Here is a 19,720-nt window from a genome sequence, read left to right as displayed (position 1 = left end):
TGCATGACTCTGGGCAAGGCTTTTCAACTCCCAAAGTCCAAGAAAACTTTCATAAATATAACTTCTGAGAAGTTGTCAATATACATCATAGAGGAAATTTCCTTTGGAATGATGTATACCAATAAAATAATAAATTCAAGTTCTCTATCTCTGGATCTGTCTCTCTTCTCTCTCTCAGTCTCACTTTTTCTTACTATGGTTTCATTCATAAATGAATAAATCCAATTTCTTTCTCAAAATCCAGATTTTGAAAACAGCTAATTTTTTGTGCTTTTCATTTATATGCTTGGCATCTTATAGAGATGAAATAAATAAGCTAATTTTCTTTTCAAATGATTAATTCTAACTAAGAGAATTCAGTTGTCTTCGAGTTATTTAGTTGTCTCGGACTCTTCATGATCCCATTAAAATTTTCTGGGAGAGATACTGGAGTGGTTTCCCATTTTCCTCTCCAGCATATTTTATAGATTAAGAATTGAGTCAAACAGGATTAAGCGGCTTACCCAGGGTCACCTAGCTAGTAAGTACCTGAGACAAGATTTGAACTCATAAAAAAAGTCATCCTGATTCCAAGCACAGTTTTCTATCTGCTGTGCCATCAAACTTCCAAAAGAATGCAAGTTTCTAATCCATAAGAAAAAAATGCATTTCTTCCAAAATCATGTTCATGATCATAAAATGAAATTATTTTTATCTGCTTTCCAAGATCAATCTAAATTATAATATTAGTGTTTTGATCAGTGATTTGACCTTGAAGACATAAGTTTTCTGGTTAATATAAAGTACAAGAGGCTTTCATGTATTAGTAAAGTGAAAGCTCCCCAATGAAAAAAAATCATCTTTCTGAATACATAGTTTAAATGGTTGTAATCTATTAACTTTCATTATGAACTCCTTTATTCTGCTGTGTTTAAATACTTCAAGATATGAATTTATTATCCTGTTCATGATTAAGTTAAAAAGGTTTGCATTGTTGTCAATTATTTTGAAGCTTCATCCCTGATTTAGGTGATATGAATTTATTCTCAATTTAGCTGATAAACACAGACACATATAGAATCATTTTTAATCAATTCATAGTAATATGCAAATCCATTTAAAACAGTCTCCACAAAAACATTGCTATTGATGCTTATTTTCTGTCTTCCATTTTATAAAGATCATCTTGAAAAATGCATAAAAAATATTCTCTCACATCCCTGCTATGTCCCTGAAAAATAAGTCTGCTAGAGGAAATAATTTATAACACAAATAATTGTCACTCTGAAGATGTGCCAACCCAGTGCTCAAACATCTATTATTTTTTTTTCTCTGTCTCCACAGACCATGTCAACTGAGTAAATGACAGAGCTATCTATTGCTTGATTTGCCTTCCTAGTATATCATTCAGTAAATCTGCTGATTACTGTCCTGGAGCTGATCCCCAAAGCTATGGTTTATGGGACTCTGAAATGACATATTGAAACGTGCCCATCAAGCATCCTGTCCTAGATTTTGTGCCTAAAAGGGGTATCAAGTAATATTTAATGAGAGGATATAAATATTTTTCTTAATATGAACTTCAAAAACTTATACCTGTTTTCATTAAGAGGCCCAATTTTCTTGAATTATTCAACTTATTGAACTGAGTAAATGATCATAATGAGTAAACGATCATAACAGTGTCATTGCTGCTAAAGAACAAACATGACATCTTTTTTACTTCATAAGTTGACCTAAGTATTCTTTTTGTTTGTTTTTGAGACTGAATATCCTTATCTTACCCAGGCTGAAAGGGTTGTGGCCACAAGAATTGGAATCACTGACTTCTTCTATTTTCACCTGGGGCTGATTCGGTCTTCCTTAGACTCTCCCCTTGGGTCATTCACCATATTAGCACCATACTCAGTGCATATGTCCAATTAATTTAGCCCTATTGTTCATCCAAGGACATCTCCTGTCTTCCTTTTTTTTTAATTAATTTATTTTAATACACATTGCTGTGTGAATAATGTTGGGAGAGATAAATCAGAACAAAAAGGAAAAAACATGGGAGAAAAAAACATTGAACATAGCATGTGTTGATTCACATTAAATCTCCATAGTTCTTGTTCTGATTGCAGATGGTATTTTCTATCCCAAGTCTATTCAAATTGCCTTGCATCACTGAACCACTGAGAAGAAACACACACACACACACACACACACACACACACACACACAAACACACACATACAACACACCCACACACATACAACACACACACACACACACACACACACACACACACACAAAGTTATGTTATTAGGTACAATGATTTCTTGGTTCTGCTTGTTTCATTCAACATCAGTTCATGTAAATCTTTCCAGGCCTTTCTAAAATCAGCTTGTTCATCATTTTTATATTCCATTACATTCATGTACCACAGCTCACTTAGCCATTCCCCAACTGATGGACAGCTACTCATTTTCCAAATCTTTGCTAACACAAAAAGAGCTGCTAGAAACATTTTTGCACATGTGGGTCCTTTTCCCTCCTTTATGATCTCTTTGGGATACAGACGCAGTAGTAATACTGTTGGGTATGCACAGTTTTATAGCCCTTTGGGCATAGTTCCAAACTGCTCTCCAGAATGGTTGGACCATTTCTCAACTCCACCAACAATGTATTTGTGTCCCAGTTTTCCAGCATCCCTTCCAACATTTATCATTGTCTTAACCAATCTGAGAGGAGCTGTGAGGTGGAAGCTCAGAGTTGTTTTAATTTGCATTTCTCTAATAAATAGTGATTTAAAGCATTTTTTTCAAAGTTCAATGTTCTTTAGCTCTCTTTTAGTCATAAATTCCTCCCTTCTCCAAAGATCTCATAGAGAAATTATCCTTTGCTCTCTTAATTTGTTTATGATATCACCTTTTATGCCCAAATCAAGTATCCATTTTGATCTTATTTTGGTATGGGCTTTTCCAGTCATCCTGATCTATATCTGACCACTTAACTCATATGGCTCTGGAGGGGAAAATGACATTCCTGAACTACATGATCCACTAGCCTCACCCTCCCCTAGTACCAGAAATTATAAATTTGTTTTTCTTGTCCTGTTATCTTCCTAACAGGGAAGTAAACTCAATTGTTTTTATTCTGCTGAAAGAATGTAAGAATTCTCAGAATCTTTAAAATTTTAGTCACTAGGATCTCTAGTCACTTCATCTGGTCATAGTGCTGTTCAAGACAGAGAGACAGAGAGACAGACACAGACACAGACAGACACACACAGAAACTCACACAGAAACAGAGACATAGAGAGAGAGACAAAAAGAGAGAGATAGAGACAGAGAGAAGAGTCATATTGACTATACTGAAACATCACACCAATCACATTTAATATCATTACTGTTTTCTTTGAGAAGATAATTGGAAACATTTTACATCATAAGTATTAAATATAGCAAAAAATGAAAAATATTACATTTTAATAAATAGGAAATTGTTACCTATCACCCCCAGGTCAATTATGAATTCTCTGAAGTGAATTCAAAGCCCTTCATAATCTAGTCATGTCTATCTTTTTAGACTTCCTTCTGTCATCTAGACACAAGACACTCCATCTTGAAACTCTGAATATTTTCAAGAGCTTACAGGTCAGAAAAAATAGTAATTTCTGAAATGGAAATGTACATAGCAAAATTATTAACTTCTTAAAATTAAAATAATGCTAAATAAGAAGAATAAAAATAATACACTATTGAAGTAAATGTAAGTTATCTGAAGGGGAGAGAATCTCCAATTCTTAGGGAAAATAGATAACTCCAATATCAATCACACATCTGTTTTTCCATTTATATAATTTTTATAAACATAACTTATAGTCATTAATGAATCATCAGTTAAAATATAGGAAGGGATAAGTCAAGGCATGTTGTCAATTTACAAATTTACAATAGAGAATACAAGATTGCACTGAAACATTTATTTAATGACAATATTTTTAAAATCTCTAAAAATGTTGCTTTCAAATCTTTTCTCCAAAGTGTCTACAATATACAGGTCAAAATCATACAAGATTCCTTGAAAGAGAAAACTTTTTTTTCATTTCTTAGTACTTCCTACTAAGATATTTTTTTTTTATTATCCATCCAAAAAACAGGACCATCTGACCTCAAAAGTCCTTTCCTTAAACATTTTAATATCTAAAACAAACAAATCTGAATCATATTATATGGAGTGGAATTTACTATATCCTGAATCTAGTTCAAAGATATTTATTCATTTTTAATATGTTAACTATTCTGCAGTCTTACTACATCTTTGTTATACCCAAGCTCCAATTCATTCACTAGCAGGACAAAATTCAGTATCAAATGTTCTTTCAAGGGAGAAATAAGTCATATACTCTCTCCTTGAATGTTGAAGTAATGGGAGACTGAGAGCAAATTAGGGCTTTAATTTTCTTTTAATTAAAAGAATTTCTGTTTTAGGAGTAATGGATACCTTGAAACAAATGATTCCTTACCTAGATCTTAGTAATATTTGTACTTGAGTGAGACTTTTGTCAAGGCAAGTCAACAAGCATTTATTAAGTTCCTATTAAATTCCAGTTTGGATGCTACAAACTGGGCATACAAAGAAAGACAAAAGATAGTTCCCACTCACAAGGAGTTCACAGTATAATTGAGGAAACAAGATGAAAATAACTATTACCAAAACAAAACAAAACAAAACAAAAAAGTATAAATTAGAAACAGAGGAATAAACAAATGAAAGAAACTAGCATTAAGAGGAATTGAGGAAATATTCTTGTGGGAGCTGAGATTTTATCTAGTATTTGAAAGAATATAGGGGGAAGAGATGATGAGGAAAATAATTCTAGCTATATTAGACAGCCAATGAAAATACCCATATGGAGTATATGTAGTGTCTTGGTGTTAGGATTACTAAGTGAGAACTGAGGTTTTCTGGACAATTACAAGGTGAGAACTCAGGTTGACTTGATAGAGGGGGCAAGCTCATTGGCTGGGGTGGTTCTTCCCAGAAGCCCTTGCATTATCCCACGCCCATTCTCTGGGAGGATAAAAAGAGACAGCACTGGGCGCAGAGAGCAGATCGGCCTGGAGAAGGATAAGAGCTGGAGGAGATTCAGAGCCAGGATTCAAGAAGAAAGACTCTCTGCATTACATCAGGCCTGACGGGGCTCTCTGCAGGAAGGGAAGTCACTTCTAAGGACAAGAGTTAACAGCAACTGCCTGGAGACAACGGTTCACTACAGGAAGAAGAATCTGTCTTAAAGATTTGAGTAGACACAGCAGATCTCTTCCCAGAGAGCGATCCGGCAGCTTCTAGAGACGACAGCTCGTTACATCTTGGCATTCCAAAGGTGCCATTATCAGTGAATAAATGGAGAGAAGTAAGATTTAGAAAGACCAGAAGATAGAAGATGGCTGGGTAATGAAGGGCTTTGCCTGCCAGTTTTATATTTGATCCAAGTGGGGATATGGAGCCCCTGGAGTCTATTAAATGCAGAATGTGAGGTTATGGAGTGAAGGTTATAGGAATAGTCCAAACAAGAGGTAACAATGACCTGTGCCAGGAAGATGACAGTGTCAGAAGAGAGAAAAGGTGTATCTTGAAGAGATATTAAAAAATACAAAGGAGAAAACTTTACAACAGATTAGATGTGGGACATGAGATTGTGAAAAATAATGAGGAGTTAAGGTTGGAAACGTGGGTAACTGAGAAGAAGGTAATATCTTTAACAATAATATGGAAGTTAGAAACAAGGGAGGGTCTGAGGAAAAATAAAATTGGTTTGGATGAATTTTAAGATGTATTGACATCCAGTTTAAGGTATCCAATAGGCATTTGGAGATGAGAGTTTAGAAGTCAGGAAAGACCTTTGTCTTGAGAAATGACACAGAAACTGATTAATATTTTTTTTTAGTTGAGCACCAGTCCTAAAGTCAGGAGGACCTGAGTTCAAATCTGACCTCAGACAATTAACACTTCCTAGCTGTGTGACCCTGGGCAAGTCACTTAACCCCAATTGCCTCAGCAAATTATATATATATATATATATATTTTTTTTTTCAGCTGAGAAAACTTTAAATTCTAGTGATGAGTACATCTTGTATACAATAAATCAATACAATTAATTGCATTAAATGGTAAATCAGTTTTTAAAGTTACTCATTTAAAATTGTCTATAAAACTTATCACTTGTCTATCAAAACAAAATTCATAAAATCATAGATTTTGAACTATATGAAATTTAGAATAATCAAGCACAAAAACAAAGCAAAACAGTCTAGAAAAGGAAAGAAAATGTGTTAAAAAGTATTTGTAAAATGACTTGTCTAAACATTCACTTATTAAGTGGAAATCAGGATGTAGACTCATATCTTCTTGTATCAGATTTCATTCTCTTTTAATCATGTCAGTTTGCCTAGTGGTTTATGTTTTTAGTTTTTGGCTTGGAAATTGGACAAAACTCAAAATCAGATACCTACTCCTTTTAAAAACACAGACCAGTATTGACCAGTATTAGGACAGTGGAATTGTTCAAAACCCACTGAATGAAAATAGTTCTAGGTCTACTTTTGTTTCTTGGAAAAATCATGAATGAAGAAAAGGTTGTCTCTGCAGTGCTTAATTTCTTTCTTGGACCACCTCATTTATGTGCATCATGCTTTGCTCCACATCAAATGCTCAATGACCTCATGCTCTTATCTTTCTCTATCAGTTCCTCTTCTCAGAAAGCATCTAACATCAACCATTTATATATTAGTAGAAATTCAAGTCAGTGTATTATCCCTGGAGATGTATTAATTAAATCTCAAGCCCACTTGTGAAATTAATGGTTCTATCTTTGTTAAAGGAATATACAAAAACAAACAAACAAACAACAAAAAGAGGAATATCAATCATCATTTAGTAAGTGGGGGCAGGCATCAAGTAGAGGAACAGTGAGCACTGGATATTTCCTAATGCTTTAAATCATACCATATAGGTAGCCATGCACCTTGCCTCTACATATAGCTGGTTCACATTCCAGCTGACAGAATTAAACAAGTTAAAAGTATGCTATAAGAAAATGATTAAAAAGGAGCAGATGCTGTGGAACCTGTTTTTCATTCATATTTCACTTTTTTTTTTTAATTTTTATCACTTCACATGGGAAAGTTTATCCCTTATACTGACTTAATTAGTTGAGCAGCTGACAAAAATTTATGGAAGGCTTAACGTGTAAAAATTAAAAACAAAAACAAAAACAAAAACCAACCCACTAAAGTTTTAAATTTATACATCACATAATATAAATTAACAGGGTATATCCTCTGCCATTGTGCAAATTTATTTCAAGTGGGTTTATAGGATTGGAAACCGATGACTTCTAAAGTTCCTTTCAGTGCTAGATTATGTGATTTACTTTTTTTTTTTTTTTTTAATGAACTTTCAGTGTTTTTAATTGTGGCTGTTTATATTATGAACTAGATAAAATGTGTTCCATATTCTCCCAGCATAAGATAATGTAATGCTGATTAGCAGTCATAGTAAGTAGATATGCAGCATGGTATAGTGAAGCAAATAAACTTTTGGAATGAGAGGACCTCTATGTTCATTGTTAGCTGTATGACTTCCCCAAGAAAATCACCTCAGTTCTCTGAATATGTTTTTTTTTAATCTATGAAATGAATGAGTTGGAAGTGATCTCTTAAGTCCATTCTAGCTCTAAAGCTACCAAATAAACAGTATTTAAGCATTATTACCAATTTAGAAATAGGGCTTTTGCTGGTTTTAGTGAGCAAAATTATATGAAAAATAAAAGCTTTGGCCCACAGAATGCTGGGATTGACTATATAAAAAAGAGTCAAAGTTCATAGTGATTCTGCCCTTGGGTATTTGGTTCATGATTTGGCTGCCAATTAGAGAGAAAGTAATTTTCTACTAATTGTCTGGGGCTTGGGATTTCAGACTTATTATTGGAAAAGTCACTATTTCCTCTTGCTCCAAAAGCTGTTTCCTCCATGGAAAAGGAAACAAATGTTTGAGTAGACTATAGAAGTTTATAAGAAGTAAAATTAAGTTAGAAAAATGCCATTTTTGACTAAGTAAGTGAATAAGTCATCTAGGTGGGGGAAATGTATAGAGTGCTATATATTAGAGCCAGGAAGACTTCAAATCTTGTCAGAGATGATACTTTAAAGCTAGGTGACTCTGAGCAAGCCTTTTAACCTTTCTCAGCTTGTTTTTTCATCTGTAAAATGAGGCTATTTAATATAGGATCTACCCACTATACAGGGTTCTTATGAGTATCAAATGAGATAATAAACATTAGGTACTTTGCAGACCCTTAAATTACTATATAAAGGCTAACTATTATTATACTTAAGTGTTCAGATGCAGATACCAGTCAAGCCCAGCTGAAATGGAATTGATAAAACTCATTTTTCTGCTTTGTAGCTTTTCACTTTAGCTTTCTCTTCTCCCTGTTGCCTTGAAATGGGCTATTGATATTACAAAACTGCTCTTGGCTGCTATCATCTATTCCACTATTTTCTTGGCCATTATTGTTGTTTTGCTGCTGGAAGAGGGCCTCTTCTTTTTCCCCGTTAGTGTTTTTCTCTCCCTTTATCATAGATTCTTCTAATGCCTTCCTTCATTCCTCCCAAAACGTGAAATTTCATTTTCTCAGGAGATGGAAAAAACTCAAAGTCCCAATATTTTATGTGAGTCTATATCACTAGAAAGCATTTCGTATGAGTTCTGTCTACTCTTCTTGTGACTTGAGTAAACCTGGGAACCTTACCCTTCTCTAGACATCAGTCTCTTCAGTTATAAATGAGGGTATTAGATTTGATCTCTAAGTCCCTTTCTATTTAGAAAGTTCCTATTTTATCAAGCTAATTTACTACTATAAATAGTATGCCAATTATTTCATTGATACCCATGAGATGTGAAAAGGCTTAGAAAAAGGTCCCTAACATAGTGGATATCTAATCTGTATAGAATCTATGGAAGAGTACTAACCAGAATTATATAGAAATAGAAGTCAAAAATATTTTGAGATGTGAATCAACAATGGAATTATTCACATAGTTGAGATCGTAGGTTCAATGAACTATTGAAATACAGCTGTATACCTCATCATCATTTGTTATTAAGAGACAAGATGGGGGAAAAATTGTAAACCCTCAACATCCAATAGAGCATTCTAAGGCAAGGCAAGCATTTAAAAATTCCCTTCAGAAAGGGGATTCAGATCCTCTATATCTCTCACTAAAAAAGAAGGCAGAAATAAATCTAGAAGCTTCAGGGAAAAGTTAGAAAATATAAAGTAGTAGTTTGTTTTCAGAACTTTCTGTCAAAGGATGAGAGCTAATAATGTTACTTTAAGCTATCAGAAGAATCCCACTAACATTGTAAACATTGCATGTGTTTGTTTTTTCATGTTTTTGTGTTTTAGTGTTAGGTAGAGGAGGACATTAATTCCAATTACTATCAGATAGCCTTTGCAAAAATTATTAAAATGAATGTAGATAATGTGATATAGTTAGAAGAACACTAAATTTTAATTAGATGACACTCCCCCTCTTCCTTCTCAACCTTCACTTATGTTTGTTTACATTGTTTTTCACCTCAGCATCCTAAGCTGAATACCTGGTAAAAATAACCAATGGATAAAAATTCTTCCAATAAGCCATGGCAGAAATAGTCCATGGAGAAGAAATTATTATCAGAAGTGTGTAGATTTAAATTATTCCTCTTTTTAAAATTTCCCCTTAAAATATAATGAAAATTATTCATCAGCTTGCTATTGAAAAAATACATGCTTTCAAACTTTTACTCTATACCCTTAATATCATTATGCAGTGGATAAGATCTTGAAATATGCTATCAATAGTCACTAAAAACTGTCTTGGAATATTTTAATAACATCTCTAGGGTCTTGTAACAAAATGATATTATAATGAGTAGTTACATAGTGATTTAGGATCACTGAAGAAAACAACAGTGTTGGTGGGAACTCTTTCTTCCCTTTCTAAATCTGACCTCTGTGTACTCCTAATAAATCATAAATCCTGAGTGAGAAGAAGAAATCATTTTGTACATATGTGCAAATGTTGTACAAATGTTACACATGTGTATGTTTCCCAAATTCAAATATCTTTATAAAGGACATAAATCCTTCTCCAGAAATGTCTTTTCTTCTCTCCTCTCCATATCTCTCTTTTACAGTTTAGCTTTGCATTATAGAATCCTTTGGAAGGGCCCTCATAGACCTTCTTTTTGAAATCTGTGTCTGAACAAGAATCATTTTTCTGTCATACTCAGTTTGTTTGAAGATTTTTAGTGAAAGGGAATCTTCGACCTGCAGGTAGGACATTCATAACAGTGGTGAATGGATCAAATCATCCTCAAAGGAGGTCTCTGATGAAATTTCCTAGGGATCTGTCATTAGCACTGGAACAAACAGTAAGCACTTTTATGTTTGTTCACTGATCAGTGAATAAACATACTTGAAGGAAGCAGATAATATCAAACTTGACATTATTATCATGAATAAAGTGAAAAATCAAAAGGAAGCTATAATAAACTGAAGTCTTGTTAATTGAAAGGGGGAAGAGAACTGTTTTAGAGGAGCTCCTTAATGGATCAAAGTCAACCTTAAGCAAGATCTCAAGTGGAATTTCCCAGGAATATTTTCTTATCCCAGAACTCAATGCTAAGCACTTTTGTCATTGACTTAGATAATTATATAGATATCATTAATTTGTTAACTCTATATATTGCTTAATTGTGCAATGCTGGGTCTTTGTTTCGTTATTTATAAAATGAGAGGATTGCACTGGATGGTCTCTGATAGTTCTTTACATTTAAAAATCTAAGATTTAATAATTGAGGTGTCTTATGTGGAACCTGATCACAGGTAATAAGAATGCATTAAGATTCTTATTTGGAGGCCATTGACTGAGATCTATGTTTCACCCAGCTTAATCCTATTTCTATCCCTTATTCAATAGAAGTACACAGAATCTGGGTCTAGAAGGAGGAGAAATTATTTCATCAACAATGCTGTTTTCTATAACTCTTAACATACTAAGAAAATATAGATTATTTTCTCCAAAATAAAAGCCAAACATATATAACTTCAAGCTCACTAAGGGCTCAAAGCCTTTACCCAATAATGGGAGATAGGGGAAAACATTGTCTGTTCTTGATTACAGTCCTAAAATACTCTGATTACAAACTCAATATGCAGCAATAGCATTGCCATGGTCTTAAGACTGCATCAAAAAAAGAAATCATGTCCAGAATCAACAAAACGAAAGCCAAATTGTACTCTGATCTAGTCAAACTATTTCTGGTATATTTTGTTCAGTTAGAATGCCATATTTTAGATAAATCATTAACAAATAGAGTTATGCAGCAAAAAAACCGAAATTGAATGAAGAAAGCACTAGATACTCCTCATTATAGGACTTGGTTAAAGGAACTGGCAGAGTCATTGTTTTCTTCATATATTAGGGAACAGAAATATGAAAGGAAATTATAACTTTTCCTGTTTGGATTCAGAGAAAAACAATAAGGAAAATGAATGGAAGTTAGAGAATGTCAAATAAACCTGATAACAGAAAATATTTCCTAATGGTAAAGCATTCCAAAACTAGAATGAGTTGTTTCAGAAGGGAAGGTATTCTTCAAGTTAAGGCTGTTAGATTACTTATTAAGGATATTCTAAAGAGGATTCCTTTTCCGGTACAGATTGGACAATATATTTGATATGCTTCCCTAATTTGAGACTCTATTGAAGTATGACTGATATCATTAAGAAGACTATCCTTCCAATCCTATGTGAACTGGAATCTGTTTTAAAGACACACACACACACACACACACACACACACACACACACACACAATCTGAGGCTAATAAGAAAAGACTTGAAAGGAACCTCAGTCATACAACCATCTAATTTTCTAGAGAAAGAAAAGATACTTAAGAATAAGAGACATGACCAAAGATACACAAGTGGCAAATACATATACAAATTGATCTGCTACATGTCTGCTACATATTGTTATTATGAGAATTATATGATATAATGTATGTAAAAGGAAATTATGAATTACAAAGTTTGGTAAATGTATATTACAAGTAAGTGTTGTCTGTTCTTGAATTATCTCTTAATTTAATCAATTAAACAATCAACCAGAATTTTTAATGAGTCAACTCAGGATTAGACATCATGCTAGGTATTAGGGATGCAAATGAAAAGAATGAAACAATGACTCCATTTAAAAACCTCATATATTTTTAGATTACAGATTTCTTAACTCCTTTCATAATATAGCATTCATCACTAATAGTCTTGGAGAGTATTGTGTGTTTATTATGAGTGAAATAATTCTTGTTCAATTGAATTAAATTGTTGGATGTCTAATTGTGCTTTCCCCTACAATGACCAGTTTCTTTTTGAAGATTAATTTATTCCCCAATCTTAATATTTTGTTCTATCTTTAATAAAAAGTCTAGTGCAAGAATCTATATAAGAAACTAAGAGAAAATTCTTCAGTAAAAGTGATATTTCTTTTAAAAAAGAAAAAAACTACATAGAAATTCATAGTTTTTTATGCAATAATTTTTCTTTTTTTTAGACTTTATATGGAGAAAAAAAAAAACTATACATAGAACTTTCCAAAGTAGAATTGGATATATCAGGAAATAAAGGTTTAGCCATTCTTAGAAGTGGAGACCCACTTTTATAGTCGGTTGAGTATTCTATAGTAGAAATATTTTCATATACAGTTTGGATTAGATGAATAATGAATCTCCTACAAACTTTCAATTGTAATTCTGATAGTATATTGGGATGGTTTATGGGTTTTTTGCTGATAGTTATTGTGTTCATGTGTGTGTATATATATGTATATGTGTATGTGTGTATATGCACATAGAGATATGCATTTGAATGATTATTTACATGTATACAACTGGTAGTCCAAAAGACTATTTCAGGTTTCAGCTATGAAAGCTATACTTTCATTAAGACTTTCAGAAAATCCTTATATGTTATGTATATATGTGCATGAATGTATAGCAAAAGCATCAATGTAATCTATGATCCTTCTTTAAGAAATGCATGACTGGGTTTGTTTCAGGAAACTCTCTGACTTCTTGAAATACAAGACTGAGAAAATGGAACAATTGTTTAGGTTAATATATGTATTATGTACACATATATGATGGGAGGCTATGGAACTGGAATCTTTCAAGTCATTTCCTTTTGTATTTCTGAATTATTTATATTTCCAAAGAGCAGTCACAGAACCAGACTGAATTTCCATTTGTGAATGTCTAGTATAAAGGCATTGAGAAGTTACTTTGCAAGGAAATTCTTTTCTCTTGATATTCTTTCATTTAGAAACAAGTTAAGAATTCCTAGATGATCTCCTTAGGGGGCATTTCTAAAGCAAAGGTATTAAGGAATTCAAGCAAAAAATTCTACTTAAGACCTAAAAAGATAAGGAATTATCCAATGGAGAATTAACATCCAATTGAAACTGTGAAATTGATCAGACACTTTTCCAAACACTAAGGCTATTTCCTGGAAGTAGGGAATCAACAAGGCATTCTATTCTGAAGCTTTCAACTATGAAAATGTATTGTTGAGCCCAGAAAGCCGGCACTAATGACTCTTCATTGATCTTTCTATGATCTTTTCCCAAGAGAAAGAAAACAACTCAAGCAATTGTTTCATTTTCTGCCCTACTAATCACCTACTCACCAATCTTCTAATTGAAGTAGTCAGGAAGTGCTTCCTGGAATAAACCCAGTCATCCACTTCTTAAAGAAAGGGTCATGGGCTGCCTTGATACTTTTGACAGGTGGACAGGAACCCTTGACATAGACGGCATAAGGAGTGCCCATGTTTTGGGGCTCCTGCAAAGAATGGACTCCAGTTTTGCCCCTTTTTATAATGGGAGGCTTTTTGGTAATCTTGAAAGTGGCCCATGAGTGGAGTCCCAGGTTGGCTCCTGGCTGGTTTCAGCCAGGATTAGAATTTGAATAGAATTCAATGGGTTTTTAGATGAGGAACTGTTTGTGCTGGGGGTAGGGGTTGGGGAAACTTGAGCAGATCATTAGAATGGGGGCTGGAACAGCCCAAGTTAGCTCAGATCCAATGGGGGCTGGGAGAGCCCGGATATCTCCCATTGGAATTCATGGGGGCTAGGAATTAGAAAGGAATCTTAGCCCACATCAGTTTTATGAGGTCCTTCTCATATATAATTCTATCACTGAACATATATTACATAAAGCATTACTTTTTAAAAATCATGACTTTCATAATTACAAATGTGAAAAATAAAAGAATTGAAATGAGATGAACCTATGACCTTGGTAAGAATGATAGTTGAATCTAGGTAAACATTCATTTTCTGGGCACATATCTTGAGCATGATTAAAGAATGCAATAGATTTCATTATTAACATTTAAAGTAACTCATAATGGCTATATGCCTTTCACTTTATTATTCTTGGTAATCTTTGGCCTTATTTCTTTTTATCTATAGGTCCTAGACTCTAATAAAAGGCTGTGATCAATAGTTTTTTAAATGAAAATTGTGGGGCTTGGATCCTGGCCAGATTCCCAGTGCTTCTCTTTTGACTCAGTTCATAGTGAAATCCTATTTGTATTCCTTGGAGACTTATTCCTCCACTCAGAAATGTCAGAAGAAAAATAATTTACAATAATTATATGAAACACTTTCTAATGAGATCTGTTCTGATTTGTTTTGAAGTTTCTCAATTTGTAAGGTAGTATTTTGGATAATTAAAAGCAAAACATGAATGGGGATTGAGTTCATTGAAAGCTTTCCAAGAAATTGGTTTTTAATATATATTTGGAATAGGAAAAGTTGGGATCAAAGCGTTGACATGATTCAAAGCACTTGAGGAAGTGCCTGTCACAAAAGTTTAAAGCATATTGATCCTGTGGTCATTGGGTGATGATCAACATCTGTAGGTCAAAATTGTGGTGATAGCAAAATTGAATTGGAATACTCCTTACCTTACCATTCAGCATTGCTTACACATCCTTTCAAGTTGTTTTTGAAATGGTTTCTCAATCTTCCATCATGATTTCTACTTTTACCATCAATAATTTATGCTTTCAGTTTTTTTTTCTTTGTAAAGTAAGTTTCGTGAGCATATATTTATATTTTATTTATTTATTTATGTTTTTTTTTGTTTATTTAATCCTGGTTAAGACTAGTACTTTGAGATACTATCATAGAGCACAGAATCACAGGGTATAAATCTTGGTGGGCTGCTGTATATAGGAAATCTTCTAGTTCTAGTAGCTATGAAAGGGACTTCTGTCCTGATATATTTTGGGGAAATGAGGAGAAGTAGAGAAGTAAGGAATAGAATGATGAAAAGGAAAAGACAAAAGAGAACTATTCTGATACCATATTGCTCTGGTTATACACCAGATGATAAAGTGTTACTCTGCCCAGTAGCTGTAAATAGAAGGGAAAGAAAGGAGTGGTCACAAGTTACTGAAAACATTGGGAGTTAATTGGAGCTAGTCAGAAGAAGTAGTAAGTCAGTCAAAGGTTCCAATAAAGGCCTCATTTCCAAAATATATAGAGAATTGACTCTAATTTATAAGAAATCAAGCCATTCTCCAATTGATAAATGGTCAAAGGATATGAACAGACAATTTTCAGATGAAGAAATTGAAACTATTTCTAGCCATATGAAAAGATGCTCCAAGTCATTATTAATCAGAGAAATGCAAATTAAGACAACTCTGAGATCCCACTACAGAAGTGTCAGATTAGCTAGAATGACAGGGAAAGATAATGTGCAATGTTGGAGGGGATGTGGGAAAACAGGGAAGCTGATACATTGTTTGTGGAATTGTGAATACATCCAGCCATTCTGGAGAGCAATTTGGAAGTATGCTTAAAAAGTTATCAAACTGTGCATACCCTTTGGTAAAGCAGTGTTACTACAGGACTTATATCCCAAAGAGATTTTTAAAGAAGGGAAAGGGACCTGTATGTGCCAAAATGTTTGTGACAGCCTTTTTTGTAGTGGCAAGAAACTGGAATCTGAGTGAATGCCCATCAACTGGAGAATGGTTGGGTAAATTATGGTATATGAATATTATGGAATATTATTGTTCTGTAAGAAATGACCAGCAGGATGAATACAGAGAGAGGCTTGGAGAGACTTACATCAACTGATGCTGAGTGAAATGAGCAGGGCAACAATACTATATGATAATCAATTCTGATGGACATGGTTCTCTTCAACAATGAGATGAACCAAATCAGTTCCAATAGAGCAGTAATGAACTGAAAACCAGCTACAGCCAGCGAAAGAGCTCTGGGAGACAACTCTGAACCACTACATAGAATTCCCAATCCCTCTATTTTTGTCTGCATGCATTTTTGATTTCCTTCACAGGCTAATTGTGCATTATTTCAAAGCCTGATTCTTTTTGTACAGCAAAATAACTGTTTGGACATGTATACATATATTGTATTTAACATATACTTTAACATATTTAACATGTATTGGTCAACCTGCCATCTGGGGGAAGGGGTGGGGGGAAGAAGGGGAAACGTTGAAACAAAAAGTTTTGCAATTGTCAATGCTGAAAAATTACCTACACATATATCTTGTAAATAAAAAGCTATAATTAAAAAAAAAAAAGAAAATTACACTCTAAGTTCAAAAAAAAAAAAGAAAAAGAAAAAAGAAGTAATAAATGAATTCAATAGCTATGAAAAGTTTTAGAAAACCAAGAAAAAACAGGAGATAATTGGAGGAAGATGTCCAATCCAATCCAAGACCAGGAATGGTCTAATCCAAGTTAGGAGTAAAGAGTTGTCAATAACAAGCCAAGTCCATTCCACAGCTCCTTCATACCTCAAACTTCCTCAGTGTACTGTCCTAGCAATATTTCTTTCTAAAATATAAATCTCTCTGCCTTTTTTTTCTATTCCATTTAGACCAGCTGGGAGGAGTAGAGAATAAAGATAATTTCAACTCTAACTGGATCACTCTTGCTGGATCTAATGTATTAAATACATTAATAGTTAAATGTTGTTTATATGCTGTTATATTCTAATAAAATTCATGATCATTAATAGTGACTTGTAAAATTCTATGAATTTAAGGGTTTAGATTAATAAAAGAAAGAATTTTAGAATTTTGCATTTTGGGTAATTTCTACTATGTTCCAGAGGTTTTTTTTGATACTCTGGAAAGATAACAAAGATATGTAGCTGTGAGACAGAGAATGGTATGGATATTTCTTGAGTGTACCTTCTAACAATATTTCTTATCTTAGGATGAGAAAACTACCTATATCTACACTATCATCCAGCTACAAATAAAACTTGTATCTTCGATCCACCTCAACATTGTGCCACACATTCAATCATAAATATATGTTAAATTGAATTTAATCAAAATTATCTCCTTTATGCCCCTTTCCTTGATAATATGTCTATGCAGTGCTAATGTTAGTATTGTTAGTGGGTGAGTGGAAAATTCAGTTACTCATCTGATATAACATTTAATTTCAGTGGAAACCTTCTAAGGATAAATTCTCAAAATAATGAAACAACTTTGGTTCTGGGAATTTCTGACATCTTAGAAGGCAAATAAAGAAAGTTTCTTTTATTTTTTTCCTTTTCTTCTTTCTTTTTTTTTCCTTTGCTTTCTGAAACTAAAGCAATCTTTCACTATCTTTTAGATCTTACTAGCTAGACATGTGAGGATGATTCAATCCCTGTAATAAGGAAAAAAAATCAAAAATTAAAACCAGTATAATTATTAAGAATTTTGGGTCAGGGCATCAAAATGAATACAATAGATACTAGATTGTAAACTACTTTAAACAACATATATGGGTGTTAATTGTCATCATCTTTGATCTTTAATTTTAGCTTTTCCCCCATAGGTTCATATTTCAAATATTAAGGCTACATGGTTTTTTAAATGCTTATTAACCAGTAACTGGAAGTCCTTTATTTTTGCCCTTTGTACAATCCACATGATATTCTCTTTAGTGATAGCTCTCTATGAACTTTAACGATCTGTAAGTACCTTTTTTAGAGAATACAAAAAGTACATTTTCTCTTAGCTACAAGAGGTCATACTACCTGAAGCTACTTTTCCTTGGATGATTATGACTTCTGGTTGGATGTATTAGTTTCTACTGGTTCAGTATCTATTATCTCTTTTTGTATTAATTATGTTTTACTATTCATGTCACTTCAATGACATTCTCAATATGAAGGAGTGACAGAAGAGAGAGAGAAAACAAAACAAAACAAAACAAAAAAAAAACAAACCTTCTCCCTTTCTACCCTCTTCCCAAAATCAATTCCCTTTCAAGAACTTGTATTCAATTCTCAAATTCTTCAGAACTGAAATTCTTACAATATTAGCCTATTTCACTACTTGCTAGAAAGATGCTGAACTAGTTTATTGTTTTTAAACCAAAGCCCAAGAGGTGGGTATAATCTTCTTATCCAATCAAAAGTTGTCTCCTGTGTACCTTCATCTACCTTTCATTTAAGGACCTAAACTTATAATACTTTCAAATTAATTAAAGAATTATTTACATCTAATTTATATTTTGATTGATTGATTTAGTTGAATTGCCCATCTTTCCTGTTCACATTAATTAGGTTCAAGGTAAAACACAAGCAAATAAAAAAACTTTCCTTATATCACCTAATTCTCCTCTTACACTCCATGTTCTGCATAAATTGTTCCCAGATCTCATCCTTCTACTGACTGCCTTTGGTTTTTTTGTTTTGTTTTGTTACACACACACACACACACACACACACACACTTATTTAGGACACATTTTTCTCTACATCTGTGCTTATTGCCATCCTTTCTCTTTAGGAGCCTTCCCCTAGTGTGACTTCTTTTAAGAAGTCTACCCTGACCTCAGCTAGAAGTGATTTTTACCTCCTTAAATCTCTCCCTTTATTAAATCTCATGCTCTTTTTTTTTTAAACTTTCTCTAGGCACTTAATCATTTTCCAATTTGTTCCTAGTTATTTGTTTGCATATTTCATGCTTGTATTAAATTCTAAACAACTCCAAAGCAGGAACTATGTTGTTTTTCCTTATTATATTCCCAATATCTGAAGCAATGCTTGCACTTAGTAGGCACTAAGAAAATCAAAATATTAAAGAAAAACTAAACAAAGAATATCTATTTCTTATTCAAGTGTTAATCAATGTAGCCAGCAATAATCTATTAGGTAAACTCTAAGTTTCTGGCAACTTACTATGATTGCATGAGTGGGAAACAGTACTCTATTTAGGACAAAGCATAATTAAAGGCAATTTCTATTCTCAAGCTACCAAGATGCCCTATTGGTCTTTGGCTTCCTTTTTAAAAAGGGTAACAGAAAGTCAATTCATCTAAAATCAATTTCTTGTAGCATCTGACATTTACTATTATTGAGGCTTTACTATATTCATGTTATTTACCAAATTCAAATACCATACAAATTTGTATACAATTTGAATAAATTAATATGCCTAAATGTGGTACAACATACACATGGACAGACACACACAAACACAAAGATACACACACATAATTTCTCTCTCTGAAAGTAAAAAACAAAACAAAACAAAAATAATTACCTTTTTCTAAGAGGTGATCTTTAAATTTTTGTTAATTAATATTTAATTACAGT

This window comes from Sminthopsis crassicaudata, chromosome 3, assembly GCF_048593235.1.
Source record: "Sminthopsis crassicaudata isolate SCR6 chromosome 3, ASM4859323v1, whole genome shotgun sequence".
Lineage (NCBI taxonomy): Eukaryota > Metazoa > Chordata > Mammalia > Dasyuromorphia > Dasyuridae > Sminthopsis > Sminthopsis crassicaudata.
The sequence above is the reverse complement of the archived record's forward strand: the minus strand, read 5'-3'. Positions refer to the sequence as shown.